At 47.9% G+C, this 15,334-nt stretch overlaps 1 pseudogene; it reads left to right on the forward strand.

Annotated features, from left to right (window-relative positions):
* The first annotated feature begins 423 nt into the window (after window positions 1-423).
* LOC125537699 (SKP1-like protein 1) overlaps window positions 424-15,334 on the forward strand; it is a 58,823-nt pseudogene continuing 43,912 nt past the window's right edge.

A 15,334-nucleotide genomic window follows, 5' to 3' on the forward strand; every position in this document is an offset into this window, starting at 1 on the left:
GTCTTGCACAAATGGGCTAAGTGGGCCTCTAGGATTTATTTAGAAATTTCTGAAATAGTTATTGGGCTGTCCTAAAATAGACTAAATTCCAGCAGTAGAAAGTTGGACACTTGATATTCTCGTTCGTTACGTTAGTCCGTCTGTCCCTAGGTTTTAGACAAGATTCAGTCCATCTATGCTTTTAATGTCAACAATTTCAGTTTCCGCAGCTAGCAAATCTCTTCTTGGTAGATAAGATGCATGGCTATGTACCGTATATAAGCATATATGTTATTAGCACTTACCTCAATGGCTCAATGCAATTTTTCATGGACCGACGAATATGCACTTACCTTGCCTCAAAGGAAATTTTATCTTCTTCTTTTTTTGTTTTGTATGCCCGAGCCAAATGTGCTTCTTTCAACATGGATTCTCTAGGCGGTCATGGGTTGCACTCACAATGTAATCAAGTGACAAGTTGCAGACACATTTCTCTCTGTGGATACAACAACAAAAAACAGTCTCTTGCTCTTATTCAGTTATTTGTGTTTGGTCTTAGCAGGTTCTTGCTAGAATCTGGAAATGCAATGACATTTCTGCTGAGTCATCCAGAATTCTTTGGTTGTTTCCATGAATTAATTACTTATGGTTATGTTGCCCGTTGATGTAGTATTTATTACGTTCGCTCTTCCACCGCCGCGACTTGTTGCTACGGTTTCGTTTTGCCTCCCAATCCTCCTATCGATGCGGCCGTGGAAGGCGAGAGGAAAATGATCACGCTCAAGAGCTCGGACGGTGAGAAATTTGAGATTGATGAGGCAGTTGCCATGGAGTCGCAAACCATCCGCCACATGATCGAGCACGAGCGCGCCGATAACGGCATCCCGCTCCCCAAAGTCGACTCCAAGATCCTCCCAAAGGTCATCGAGTATTGCAAGAAGCACGTCCAGGCCAGCCCCAAACACTACAAAAAATACACTTCTATGATGATACGTGTTTGTCACAGTAGGTCACATTTTTTGTCATGCATGCACATCCATGACAAATTTATGACAAAATCAATATAGTCATACCTGTGTTGTCGTAGAAGTATTCCATGACATTACCAAAATTATCATCACGGAAGTGTCCACTTCCATGACAATAAATCGCCGTCACAGAAGTGCTTTCGTCAAGGGTGACCGACACGTGGCATCCACCGTAACGGAACGCCGTTAAGCTATCGGGTCGGGTTTTGGATCCGATAACCCGTTAACAGCCCTGACCAATGAAGATTTTCCACGTGTAAAATCATCATTGGCTAGAGGAAACACGTGTCGGCTCATCGTTGGGATAGATGTCATCCACTCACTGGATAGAAGGCGCCTATGATATGTTGACACGTGGCACGGCCCAACAGTGGCCCATTCCTGTGAAAAGGCCGGCCCGTTTGACTTGGTCAAAAGCTGGCAGGTCGGCCCGTGGAAAGCCGGTTAACGGCCTATTCGCATATAGCCCATTTACAGCCCGCTAACCCAAGGCCCATTACACCCTATCTGAATTAGGCCCAGTAGTGTCATCTGGGCCGTCCAATATGATTCCAGCCCGTTTTCACTTCTGGCCCATGTATAGCCCATGACGTCTTTCGGCCCATATGAGGCCCTTTGTAACTCTTGGCCCATTAGCGCCCCCTGCTGAAACTGGCCCGTAATGAACAGTGTATTACTTCACACGCATTAATGGCCCGTGGTGAAACTGGCCCATAATGAATAGTGTATCACTTTATACCCATTAACGACCCGTTATTCCGTTGGGCCATTTCCAGCCCAAGTTAACTTTTGGCCTTTTGAGGGCCCATTTATTCTTGAGCTCATTTCCAGCATTCGGTTACTTACGGCCCGTTACTGTCATTTTCTGCTTGTGGGCCAAATTCAGCCCGTCGTTATAGTCGGCCCGTTTGTGGACCGTTAGTCTGTTGGGCCATTTTCATAGCATCACCAAATACGGCCTATTAACGGCCCGTTATGGTCAGCCCATAAAACGTATGATTTCCATTAAAGGCCCGTCTACGGCCCATTAAAGGCCCGTACAAGACCCATAAATGAGTCGGCGGCCCATGGATCCTACAAGACGTAGAAGGCCCATGGATCCTACGAGACGTAGAAGGCCCATGGATCCTACGAGACGTAGAAGGCCCATGGATCCTACGAGATGTAGAAGGCCCATGGATCCTATGAGACGTAGAAGGCCCATGGATCCGACGGCCCGTGAAGGGCCATGGTCGGGTGAGTTGGCCCCTGTTGGAATGATATAGCATATTCAAAGAATTATCCTACTCAATACTATCACCCCTAAAAAGCATACACTATACAACAAAGAGATCAAGGCATAGAAAGGTAGAATAATCCTACACTATACAATAAAGAAATTACGGCCGATTATACCCACTGGGAATTATGGTTCGGCACAGGTGATAATAAAGCATACACAAACAACAAATTACATACACTGGGCAAATACAGCTCATACATCATGGACGCGCATCAACTTAACTCCATTTGAACTATAATCTCTTCAGAAAATAGGATTCGCCGGATTCAGATAGCACAAATTTTAGTCTGCAAAATCTCCAATTCCTTCATGGTCACCTCAGTGTCTTGTTTCATTTTTTGACTCCTGCATCTAATACCTGCATGTCCAGTCTCAACTTGTTGATTATACGTTGACAATCATGTACATGTTGTCTTGCCACCTCTAGTTGATACTCGAGAACATCAGCACATTCCAATTCCAATCCATAATCATTCGGTAATGGCCATACTGCAATGCTCGTAGATCTTTGTGTTGATGTCACTTCATCCTGAAATGTTTCTGTAAGTACACATGACTAGGGCAAAAACATAGTTACAACAGTGAAGCGAACAAGACACTATTTTGTACTACATGGCAAAACAGGACTAACAATAATGTTACACGTCACTTTAAAAAAATGTTACACGTCATGAAGCATAAGCAGGTGATATTTTAAAAATTATAAAAAATATAGTCTGTGCAGCCTGCATACAGAAATCCCTCTTAGCTCACCAGAGGAGCATGATGTTGGGGCCCAATCAAAAACACAGACAAGTTACAAATTTAGACAACACGTTGCGTATAAGTAAGCAAGCAGTTGGCCATTCTGTGCCTCAATTAAATTCTTAGGGAGCATAATGAACAACAGAGGGTTTCATACAAACATACTACAGCAGGCAAAACTGTGCAATCATTAGCGTAGTATAAACTAGATTGTGAGCCTCATGCAATAATAGTTGGTTAATAGACTTCAAAGCTTCAGGCACACTTCGGCAGAGTAATTAAATGGTAAGGCCTTTAATTATGTCAATTAATAGTGATACAAGTACCAAACATCAGGCATGATTATTTGGGCATCTCATTAACTGAGGATAAATAAAAGCAATTGAAAAGAGAAAATTAACTATGCCTGAAACAAACAAGGAATTGAACTGTTGAGTTGCATACAGTGACTTACCTTAGCAGGTTGAAGAGGCTCAGCGCAGCTCCTACTTCTCTTGCAAGGATCCTTCCTAACATCTTATACTTGGAAATCCTCAATCTTATCTTCATTGCACCCCCTCTGCAAGGTGGCACAAACTAGTTACTCATCTCCTTGGAAGATAAATATGCATACTTTCCAGTCTATGAACACAAAAGGATGAGATTATAACAAAACAACACCACATAATGAAACATGCCACATCTCATGCACTTGCACACAATGAAATGAGCATTTACTATGTCTGCACTATGTAAAAACTAGGCATACCTTCAAACTGGATCTCCAGGTATCTTGGAGAGCCTACTGTAGTGTACAGCCAAACCTTTATGTCACCTATGAGTTAGACAAGGCCCCACTACAGCAGCTGTTAGTGTCAAAACCGGCAGATCTCGGGTAGGGGGTCCCGAACTGTGCGTCTAAGGCGGATGGTAACAGGAGGCTGGGGACACGATGTTTTACCCAGGTTCGGGCCCTCTTGATGGAGGTAAAACCCTACGTCCTGCTTGATTATTCTTGATAATATGAGTTGTACAAGAGTTGATCTACCACGAGATCGGAGAGGTTAAACCCTAGAAGCTAGCCTATGGTATGATTGTATGTTGTCCTACGGACTAAAACCCTCCGGTTTATATAGACACCGGAGGGGGCTAGGGTTACACAAGGTCGGTTACAAAGGAGGAGATATACATATCCGTATCGCCTAGCTTGCCTTCCACGCCAAGTAGAGTTCTATCCGGACACGGGACGAAGTCTTCAATCTTGTATCTTCATAGTCCAACAGTCCGGACAAATGATATAGTCCGGCTGTCTAGATACCCCCTAATCCAGGACTCCCTCAGAAGTCCCTGAACCAGGCTTCAATGACGATGAGTCCGGCGTGCAGTGTTGTCTTCGGCATTTCAAGGCAGGTTCCTCCTCCGAATGCAACGGAAGAATTTTAATACAAGGATAGTGTCCGACCCTACAAAATAAGTTTCACATACCACCGTAGAGAGAATAATATTACCACAAATCTAATCTGCTGACACGTTTTGGTAGTATGACATCACGCCACGGCCTGGTAATTATTTGAACCGTTTTTTCTTAACCAGCCCCACACATAACGCGAGGCGGTCTTGACACGTCTTGTCAAAGCAGAGATCGTGTTCCCCTTATTACGGGATTCTCATCAATACGGACGTGGGTAACCCAACCGTGCCTAGGAGTCCTAGATTTTAGGCAAGTCCCAAACGGCCACGAGGAGGACGCTTGACATTCACCCTCTTTATAAAGGGACAAGGCTTTTACTTTTTTCCCTCCCGTGCTCAATCGAATCCTTCCCCCACCTTGAGTTCTAACACCCAAAGTCCAGGTCAGGTGCTTCGGACCTTCAATCATGTCCGGATCCAGCCTTCAGGGCCGGTGGATGCCCTCCTCTGTCACGGAGGAGGACATGAAGAAGTTAAGGGAGGCCAGATACCTGACTGCCGAATTTTCGCATAGGCTGCCCACCCTAGGGCAGGTCATCCCTACTCCCGAACCCAACGAGAGCGTCGTGTTCGTCTCCCACTTCCTCCGAGGACTAGGCCTCACTCTGGATCCCTTTGTTAGGGGTCTTATGTTCTATTACAGGCTGGATTTTCACGATCTAGCCCCGGATTCCCTCCTTCACATCTCGTCATTCATTGTTGTTTGTGAGGCCTTCCTCCGCATTACCCCTCATTTCGGCCTGTGGCTCAAGACCTTTGATGTGAAGCCGAAGATGGTCGAAGGGCAGCACGCAACGTGCGGAGGTGCTCTAATAAGCAAAATTGTCGGGGCTCCATGGCCGAAGGGTTCCTTTCCAGAGGTGTCCGGATTGTGGCAACGGGAGTGGTTTTAGATCATAGCTCCCCAAAGTGCCAAGTGGGTAGCTGGCCCCACCTTTCGCTCGGGCCCTCCACCACAACTGATGTCATGGATTAGCAGGGGGCTGAGCTGGGGTCCAGCCAAGGATGTGCCTATGCTGCAGAACCGCGTCCGAGATCTCTTCGAGGGAGATTTCAGTCTGGTTATGGTAATGCAAGTTATGCTGGTTCGTCGAGTCCGGCCTTGCAAATGCCGGCCCCTCCGCATGTGGGAGTTCAACCCGGAAGGACCGCGCACTATTCAGAATTTCCTCGGCCTGACGCACGAGGAGATGTACAAATCGTTCTTCGGACCCCAAATTGAGTGTCCGGACACCACCGAGGACGTGGGCCTGAGCAGCAACCGCACCGCGGCCCAAGTACGTAATCCCCTAGCCGAACACACCGTCTTTTTATTTATCATGACATCATTCTGAAGAATCGCTCTTTGACCAGGACTAGATAACAAAGGCGAAGATGATCCGGTGTTCGGCCCCCCTTCCTGAAGGCTTGGACAATCCGGTGCTCGAAAAGATTCTCGAGCGAGCACCTCGCCCGGTGCCCTCAGAGGAAGATGAAGGGGGGAATAAAGAGGGCGAAAGCGGGCCTCCACCGCTACCTGTTCCAACTGAGGGAATGAGCGCCTCCGTGAGGGAGGATAACCAAGGGGAAGAATCTTACATTCTCTGGCCCCAGGGAAGGAAAATGACTACCTCTGAAGATCCGGAAACCAAGGTTTCCAAACGGGAGAAGAAATCTCCACCAGAGGGTCCTGCCTCGGAGGGTGCTCTTGCCGCATAATGTCCGCACGGGGATCAGCCCTCTAACGAGCTGTAAGTAATCAAAAAATACTTAATAGTGGAGATATCCTACCTTACTTCTCAGCAGGAAAATGACCGAAGTGTTTATCTTGTAGTTTGGATCTTAGCCCTTCTCAGCAGAGCTCGTCTTCAGGGGATCTTCTTCTGGAGATGGTGGAGAGCGAAACGCCTCCCCCGGATTCCCTAGCTCAAGGAGCAGGCGACCTTGAAGTGTCGTCATGGAGGGTCTCTCCGGATCCGGCGCGGCCAGAAGATAATCGTATGGTCACCCGAAGTCCCCAGTATCCGGCTCTTGAAGGGAGCAACCGAAAGAGTCCGGCACCGTCTGGCATGCGGTCGGACGTACTAAGGGATCTGCTAGAGCGAGCGGCTATCTCGGCAGAGCACCGTACATTGATGGGTACGGTGATGGAAAGGATTTTGTCCACCGAAAGCGGGTTTCATGAAGCCTTTATGAGTCTACTGACGGGCTTTGAGGTATGTGAAATGATATACATTTGTGATAGTACCACACAGTTTTAGGTGTGCCCTGTGTAGATAGTAACCCCTGAGACTCTGGTTGTCGTCGAGAACGGCAGCGAACAGAGGATCATAGTCCCAGGTAATAACCAAACCGCCTTTATGTGCAGGTGGTTGAAGCTCCGGTGGCTAGCCGAACTGATGGGTTTGCCGAACTAAAGCGGCAACTGGATGCAGCGGATGCCGACATCGAGCTTGTTAGCAAGCGGCTCGATGAGGCACAGGGTAGGTGATTTTTCTGGTGAATGTCACATAGTAAGAGCGGCGTGATGCCAGTATCTTTAATATGTTGTGACTGCAGATGGAGCTGCCACCGTGGAGACACTTCGGGCGGAGCTTTCCCGAGCCAAGGAGCAAGCAAGGAGTAGTAACGCGACCGCTTTGAAGGCGGCCGAAGAGTTAAGAGTCGAGAAGGCCATGCATAGCGAGACCAAAGGAAAAGTGGCCAAGATGACTAGAAAGTTGAAAGATACTGCCGACCGCTGCCAGCTTCTTGAAGAAGAAAACCAGGCAAAGGCGACGAACCTGGAAAAGGCCACGATGACGACCAAAGACACCCGCTCTGCAATGAGAGCAAAGAAGGAGGAACTGCGTGAAGCCGGGGATATTGTGGTTGGGAAGCCCTTTATGCTGCGGAGGAAGTTTGGAGATCCTCGGTATGCCCCTCTGGATCGGTTGTGGAGTTCGGCAGACGCATAGCTGAACTTGGCGGCGAGCGCTGTCGATGCGGCTGAATACTTCCGAGATCAAACAGATTGTGAAGTGGACAAGCTATTCTGGTCGCAATTTAACGTTCCAGAGCGTCCGCTTCCATTGACTGATCAGCTTGCCGAATGGGCCGAGCTCAATAGATTGTCTAGACTCGCCATGAGGTCTGTTGTGGATTATCTGTGGCTGGAAAGGCCAAAGCTGAACAGCTATTTTAGCTTGGTGCAGCAGTTCCTTGATGCGGTGCCGCACATTAATGCGATGAAGAGGTCGGCGTGCATAGAAGGCTCGCGGATGGCCCTTGCCCGTGTCAAAACATACTGGGCGGAGATGGATGCTACCACTGTTGCGGCGCAGGGTTCGGCCATAGGCCGAGTGGCTGCCGAGCACTATTTTGAAGAAGTTCTTGAAGGCGCTCATTCGATAGAGGCCCAGTGCTCGAAGAATATTATGTTTGAGTTTCATGTATTCCCAATGTAAAAACAATGTTTTATTAAATTTATCAAGGCTGTATTTATATTTTTGCCCGAAAGTATTATGATGCCTCCTGTGCGGCCGTTTATGTATATATGTATATAACCTGAAAGATTACAGTCGTCGGCTTCAGCCCCCATGCATATAATGCGGGGGTGTTCGCAGAAGACGCGTGTTCACACTTGATCCAACGTCTTGGTCCATTAAGGAGGTGATAGCGCAGCGGACTAGGCAACCGGACTATAATGCTTTAACACTTTCACTTAGCCGGAGGAGTTTGATAGTGGAGCTACTATATAGCCCCTGGTGGCTCCGCACTCACCCGAACTCGGGGTGCGACGTGCCTGGCCGGGAAACAGCCCTTCGTTAAGGCAGAGGAATCCTGAAGATTCTGGTAGGTCACCGAGTAGTTGACCAGTCTCACGCTATGTCACGACAGTCAGTTTTCGGCTTTCTCTACTGAGGTGTTCGTCTGGATGAACCAGGGCACAATCGCAGTAGTTCTCCTGGTGCCGCCTTAGCTGATAGAGTGGAACGTAAGGCAGCAAAACACAGGAGCCGGGCAAACCCAACATTTGACCAAAGACATGATTCGGAGCTAATGCATATAAGGCCAAACTCGCGACGCTAAACACTCCCTAAGGTATTCGGTCTTTATGGTGTGAACCGGGCCTAGACAATGCCCTTTCAAATAAGCCCCTGGTGTCCAGGTACGCGCAATTTTCTGACGTGGCCACATGCCAATACGTCAGCATCCTTCTCAATTGTACTGAGAGTTCGGGGGATGTGTATCAACAAGAGACAGTAAAAAAGGTTTACGCAGGGTCTTAATCTAAAAAGAATCCTTGGAACGAGTCCCTGCTGCACGTCAGCGCCTGTGTCTCCGTTGTGCCATATCCTGGACGGGTGTAGCACAATGGTCATCTGTAAAAGAGAGGAACTTAGTTGAGAAGTTGCCGTGCAAAAAGGTAGGTTGTACTAAAGAAAATATGTACAGTTCAAGATGAGTAAACTTGAGCCTAATTGCCACTTGTTTGCGCGCGTTGAGCCCCATGTATTGTAATAGGGGTATAGCCATCAAACCTGTATCAATTACATATAACTGCGCCGGACTTGTCCAACCGTGTCTGTGGTCTTAACGACATGTCAGATGCTTTAGTTAGTGAGGCCATTTAGTGTGCGGATGCCGAGGCAGCCACATGGTCTTCTGCACGCAAGGAGCGCTCAATATTTCTATTTACTGTAATGATGCCGCGTGGACCGGGCATCTTAAGCATGAGGGATGCATAATGCGGTATTGCGTTAAAGCGAGCGAAAGCTTCGCGTCCGAGTAGTGCTTGATAGCCGCTTTGGAACGGAGCGATATGGAAGGTTAATTTTTCGCTGCGGAAGTTATCGGGGAAGCCGAATATAACCTCTAGTAGCAGGGAGCCCGTGCAATCGGCTTCTGGGCCTGGCATTACTCCTTTAAAGGTAGTGTTGCTATTGCTAATTTTTGATGGGTCTATCCCCATGTTGCGTACTGTGTCCTGATATATTAGATTTAAACTACTGTCGCCGTCCATCAAAACTCGTGTGAAGTGGTATCCGTCAATTACTGGGTCTAAACCCAAGGCAGCCCATACTGCACGCTGGACACTTGCTGAGTAATCCCGATGGTCGAAAGTGATCAGTTGGGACGACTAGTGGCAAAATTCCGCGGTGATAGGCCCGGGGGCATGTGTCTCTGGGAGTGCCGCTTTGTTTCTCCCCTTTATTACATGTAACACGTTGACTGTTTTAAGTTCAGGTGGGAATTTCTTCTGTTCCCCAGTGCTTTGCTTGCGAGGCTCATCCTCGTCTTCGCTTGGTGTATCCTGCCCCTTATGTTCGACGTTGAGCTTGCCGGACTGCTTGAAGACCCAACATTCTCTATGGGTATGATTTGCAGGTTTGTCGGGGGTACTATGGATCTGACATATTTGGTCCAGAATCTTGTTTAGGCTGGACAGTTCGTCTCTGTTGCCTTTGGAGGGCGGCTTTTGCTGACCTGGCCGAGAGCTTCTGAATCCGGCGTTTACCGTTGTGCTCTTCGGGCTGTCTTCTTTATTCCGGCGCTTCTTTTTGTTGCGTCGTGATTTCCCGTTTCCGCCCCTGACTTCGGATGTACTTCTGTCGCTGGTGCTGCATCGGGCTAACCAGCTATCCTCGCCCGCGCAAAAGCGGGTCATGAGGCTTGTTAATGCTGCCATTGTTCGTGGCTTTTCTTGGCCGAGGTGTCTGGCGAGCCATTCGTCTCGAACGCTGTGCTTGAAAACTGCTAAGGCTTCGGCGTCCGGACAGTCTACTATTTGGTTCTTCTTAGTGAGGAACCTGTTCCAAAGCTTTCGGGCTGACTCTCCAGGCTTTTGAGTTATATTACTTAAATCGTTTGCATCCGGTGGTCGGACATAGGTCCCTTGAAAATTTGCCCGAAAGGCGTCTTCGAGCTCTTCCTAGCTTCCAATGGAGTTTTCGGGGAGGCTTTTAAGCCAGTGCCGAGCTGGCCCTTTGAGCTTGAGGAGTAAGTACTTGATGGCGTGGAGATCGTCTCCTCTAGCCATGTGGATATGGAGGATATAGTCCTCGATCCAGACCCCAGGGTCTGTTGTTCCGTCGTACGCCTCGATGTTTACGGGTTTGAATCCCTCTGGAAATTCATGGTCCAGCACCTTATCGGTGAAACATAGGGGGTGTGCGGCACCCCTGTATTTGGGTGTACTGTGTTGTTCGGATGTTTGTTGTGTTGTATTGCATACTGTAGTGCGCTTGCGTGGCCCGTATATGGATCTGGTTGCGCCGTCCTTTTGATGCGAGCCCTCGCGTGGATCGCGTACTGGCTTATGTGTGGCGTCGTTTGCCGCTCTATATTGGCCGCGAGGTCGTCTATCCGACCGGATGGCCGTTTTATTTTCTAATTGCGGGGGATCTAAGGTCCTCGTCGAATTCAGGTAGCAACTTTTGCTTCGGGTAGCTCTTGGTGTGGCGATTACCGCCGTACTTCGCTGCAGTGTTGAGTACTTCACTCCATCTAATTCTGAGTGTGTCTTGCGCAGCCTTGAGCCTTTGCTTCTGCTTTTTCAGACTCCTCGCAGAGGCAACAAGCCTTTGATGGGCGTTCTGTTGCTCTGGGCGCCTGTCCGGTGTGATGTCGTCCGGACTGTTATCTTTGATGGAGTCGGGTTGTTCGGTTTGATTCTCCGTGTTGCCCTAGTCGGGTGATGGTTCACCCTGCTCTATCGCTAGGTCTATGTGACCGCTGTTTCTGCCGAGGCGGGATTTGGAGCGGTGCTTATGCCGCCGCTTTGACTGCTTCTCAAGGGAACAACCCTTTGTTGCGTCCTTCTGTTCCTCATCGTTGTTTTCTTTGGGTATGTCCACCATGTATACATCATATGATGAGGTGGGCGTCCATTGCCCTGTGGGCAGTGGTTCCTGTTCGTCTCCTGCATCGTCGTCCATACCGTCGATGTCTTCGGAGTCGAGGTCGAGCATGTCGGTCAAATCGTCGAAAGTGGCTACTAAGTGGGTGGTGGGTGGGCGGCGAATTTCTTCGTCATCCGCACCCCAATCCTGCCGGACATAGTTCGGCCAGGACTCTCCTGACAAGGAGAGAGATCTTAATGAGTTCAGTATGTTGCCGAAGGGCGAGTGCTGAAAGATATCCACGGAGGTAAACTCCATGATCGGCGCCCAATTGGATTCGATAGGCACGGGCGCAGGCGGTTCGGAGTCCGTGGCCGGCAAAGGATCCGGCAGAACGGCATCACGACTCTCGTGAAGGGTAAGGTCGATATTTGGCTCGATCGCCGATGAGAGTGCGGCCTCCGTGGCGGGGTCTATCCACCCGCCCATGGAAGGCGCAGCTGGCTCCGAATTGAGGGTCGGAGCGGTTGCCGGCGCGATCTCCTGGAAACTGTCCGATGGCAGAGCTAGATCATGCTCATCGTGGCCGTGTGGCGCACTAGGGAGGGGCTCGAATCCGTCGAAGATCAAGTCTCCGCGGATATCAGCCGTGTAGTTTAAGCTTCCAAACCTGACCTGATGGCCAGGGGCGTAACTCTCGATCTGCTCCAGATGGCCAAGCGAGTTGGCCCGCAGTGCGAAGCCGCCAAATACAGAGATCTGTCCGGGGAGAAAAGTCTCATCCTGGACTGCATCACTATCGATGATCGAAGGAGCCATCAAGTCTAACGGTAACGACACAGAGGGACTCTCAATGAAAGCACCAACGTCGGTGTCAAAACCAGCGGATCTCGGGTAGGGGGTCCCGAACTGTACATCTAAGGCGGATGGTAACAGGAGGCTGGGGACACGATGTTTTACACAGGTTCGGGCCCTCTTGATGGAGGTAAAACCCTACGTCCTGCTTGAGTATTCATGATAATATGAGTAGTACAAGAGTTGATCTACCATGAGATCGGAGAGGCTAAACCCCAGAAGCTAGCCTATGGTATGATTGTATGTTGTCCTATGGACTAAAACCCTCCGGTTTATATAGACACCGGAGGGGGCTAGGGTTACACAACGTCGGTTACAAAGGAGGAGATATACATATCCGTATCACCTAGCTTGCCTTCCACGCCAAGTAGAGTTCTATCCGGACATGAGACGGAGTCTTCAATCTTGTATCTTCATAGTCCAACAGTCCGGCCGAAGGATATAGTCCGGCTGTCCGGATACCCCCTAATCCAGGACTCCCTCAGCAGCCCTTAGTGTTTAAATCGTTGACAAGCTCTGTTAGAGTGTTAGGTCAAGAACAGCAAGTAATCAAAGCAAACTGTCCTAGTATGGCTGGCTGATGCAAACAAGCAATTGAACAGATGTGTGAGCAAATCTTACATATCAAGAAAAGAAGCAAAGAAGGAGGCTTAAAGACCATCACTTGACTGACCAGATTTAAGGGGCATTTAAACATCATGTGCAACGTATGAACTAGCATAAACATTGCATATTCCAGATTCTACAATGGAATGCACATGTATTAGGTTATGCCATGTATGATGATGCCTAAATGTACAGATAGCAGGCAGGAGTGATTCATCATTGCATGCACAATTGAATTGCAGGTTAAGGGCCAGTTCGATTCCGCCTTTTCGGGGCATATTGTCAAAATAAGCCATAAAAGATGTAAAGAAGTCATTTTTGAGTTATGGGCTTGGGCTTAACTAATTTCGCTTTGGAGGGGGGTGTTTCCGGTAGAACCTCACTAAAAATTGAAGGGAAGGGGAATAGTGAAATGACTCTGTTGGCTGCCTATATTACACTCAAAATGCAACTGCTGACGCCCGTGTCACACCTGACCCTCAAGTAAAAACAAACACGCAAGCATTCATTGCCCTGCCCACTTGCATCTCCTCTCCCCTTTCCCTCTACATCGATCCCCTGCCTGCAGCACTAGGGTTCCTCCAGCGAGCCGTCGCCACTGGTCCCATCTGGCCTGGTCCTCGACGATGCTATGTCCAGCTAGGCTACATGGCCGACGGGTAGGGGCAAATCTCCCTGGCTGTTCCTCCCTCTGGCGCCGCCCCTCATTCTCATGGTCTCCAGCAGCTGCTCCACTGTGGTTCATCCAACGCACTACTCCGGCGGGTGCTGCACAACTACGGCTGATGCCACACTGCGGCAGAAGGCACCTTATTCCCCCTTCCTTCCTCCCAGGCCATGGCCTTGAGGTGCTGTTGAAGGATGAGCTCATCCAACAAGGTGAGGAACTCCTATGATTTTTTGCCAAATTTTCATTCTGATCCACTATACAATGAATTGCTATGAGCTGCTTCTGCTGCTGCTATATGATGCATTGCTATGAGCTGCTCCTGCTGCTGCTATATGATGAATTGCTATGAGCTGCTGCTGCTGTATGATGAGTTGCTATGAGCTGCTGCTGCTATATGATGAATTGCTATGAGCCGCTCCTGTTGCTATATGATGAGTTGCTACAAGCTGCTCCTGCTGCTGCTATATGATGAATTGCTATGAGTTGCTCCTACTGCTGCTGTATGATGAATTGTTATGAGCTGCTCCTGCTGCTGCTATATGATGAATTGCTATGAGTTTCTGCTGGTATATGATGAATTGCAGACTGCTACTGCTGTATGATGAGTTGCTATGAGCTACTGCTGCTATATGATGCTTTTAGGTGGTGCTGCTATACGATAATAACCAGCCACTTGGACCATCGAATTTCAATAAATAATTGTTCTTCATTTAAATGTGGGTCAAGCGTTCTTCATTTAAATTAGGCAATGGGATCTCTATGGAAAACATTGACCAAAGTAGATTGTGCCAAGTAGATGGTATCTTTGTATTTGCATTTTGAGCAAATAGTGATGGTCTGTTTTCCTATCATATTAATTACTACATTGGGTTCAATTTGTGATGTTTGCAAGTCAAATTAATTTCCATATGGGCAGCAAAATGGAAAAAATATAATGCAATCTAGACTTTCCACTGATCATACCAAAGATAAGCTGAAAACACAATGAAAAGAACCGGTTGGCTTATTACATGGAGCTTATATTCACAGGTGCTTATTTTCTTAGGATAACTCGTAATAACTGTCCCTAAGAAACTTGGCTAATAGAACTGGCATACAAATAACATGTCACTATGATTGCAATGGAGGAGTGATGTACCATAGCACACTGTATAGGCTCACCGCTGCCTCTCCTTTTTTGCGATGTTCCATGAAATTGCCACATACATCTTGTACTTTTTCATTGTGTAACACTATCTGCAAGTTGACACGGCTAATTTCAGACATCTCTACATGATACTACATTGCATATCCCTTGCACATATTTAAACCACCAATTAACAATTGTGTGCGTACCATAAACTAGCCATGACTCTATATGTTGGACTAGCAGGCACTCTAAGTGAGCCTAATGTAGTGCACTGGAATTCCTACATGCCACCTACGATTTTGTGTAATGTACTGCCCCTGTTCCTAAATATATGTATTTGTAGAGATTCCAGTATGGACCACATACAGATGTATATAGATGCATTTTCGAGTGTAGATTCACTCATTTTGCTCCATATGTAGCCTATAGTGGAATCTCTAGAAAGACATATATTTAGGAACAGAGGTACGAGGTAGTATCATGTATGACATCTACATATCTAATTTAGCAGCCAGTAGTAGAAATCATTGTTTGCACAAAGGGATTACTAGTCGAAAATCCTAGCAAAGCACGCTGGCAGGCACAGAATAATACAAGAGAGAGGACGCGCTTACAAGATCATAGCAATGCCTCAGTCCATGATCTTGGTTGGCCAAGCTGTTAGATCCAGAAGAAACATCTTCCTTGTAGTTTTTGCCAGCTGCATAACAGGTAACATCGACCGGTTAGTATATTTGAAGTACATCGGGCAGGTGATGCTGGACGGGTTTAAAGGTGACAAGTACCTAG

The sequence above is a fragment of the Triticum urartu genome, chromosome 2A (genome assembly GCF_056163025.1).
Source record: "Triticum urartu cultivar PI428250 chromosome 2A, HENAU_Tu73, whole genome shotgun sequence".
NCBI classification, from domain to species: Eukaryota; Viridiplantae; Streptophyta; class Magnoliopsida; order Poales; family Poaceae; genus Triticum; species Triticum urartu.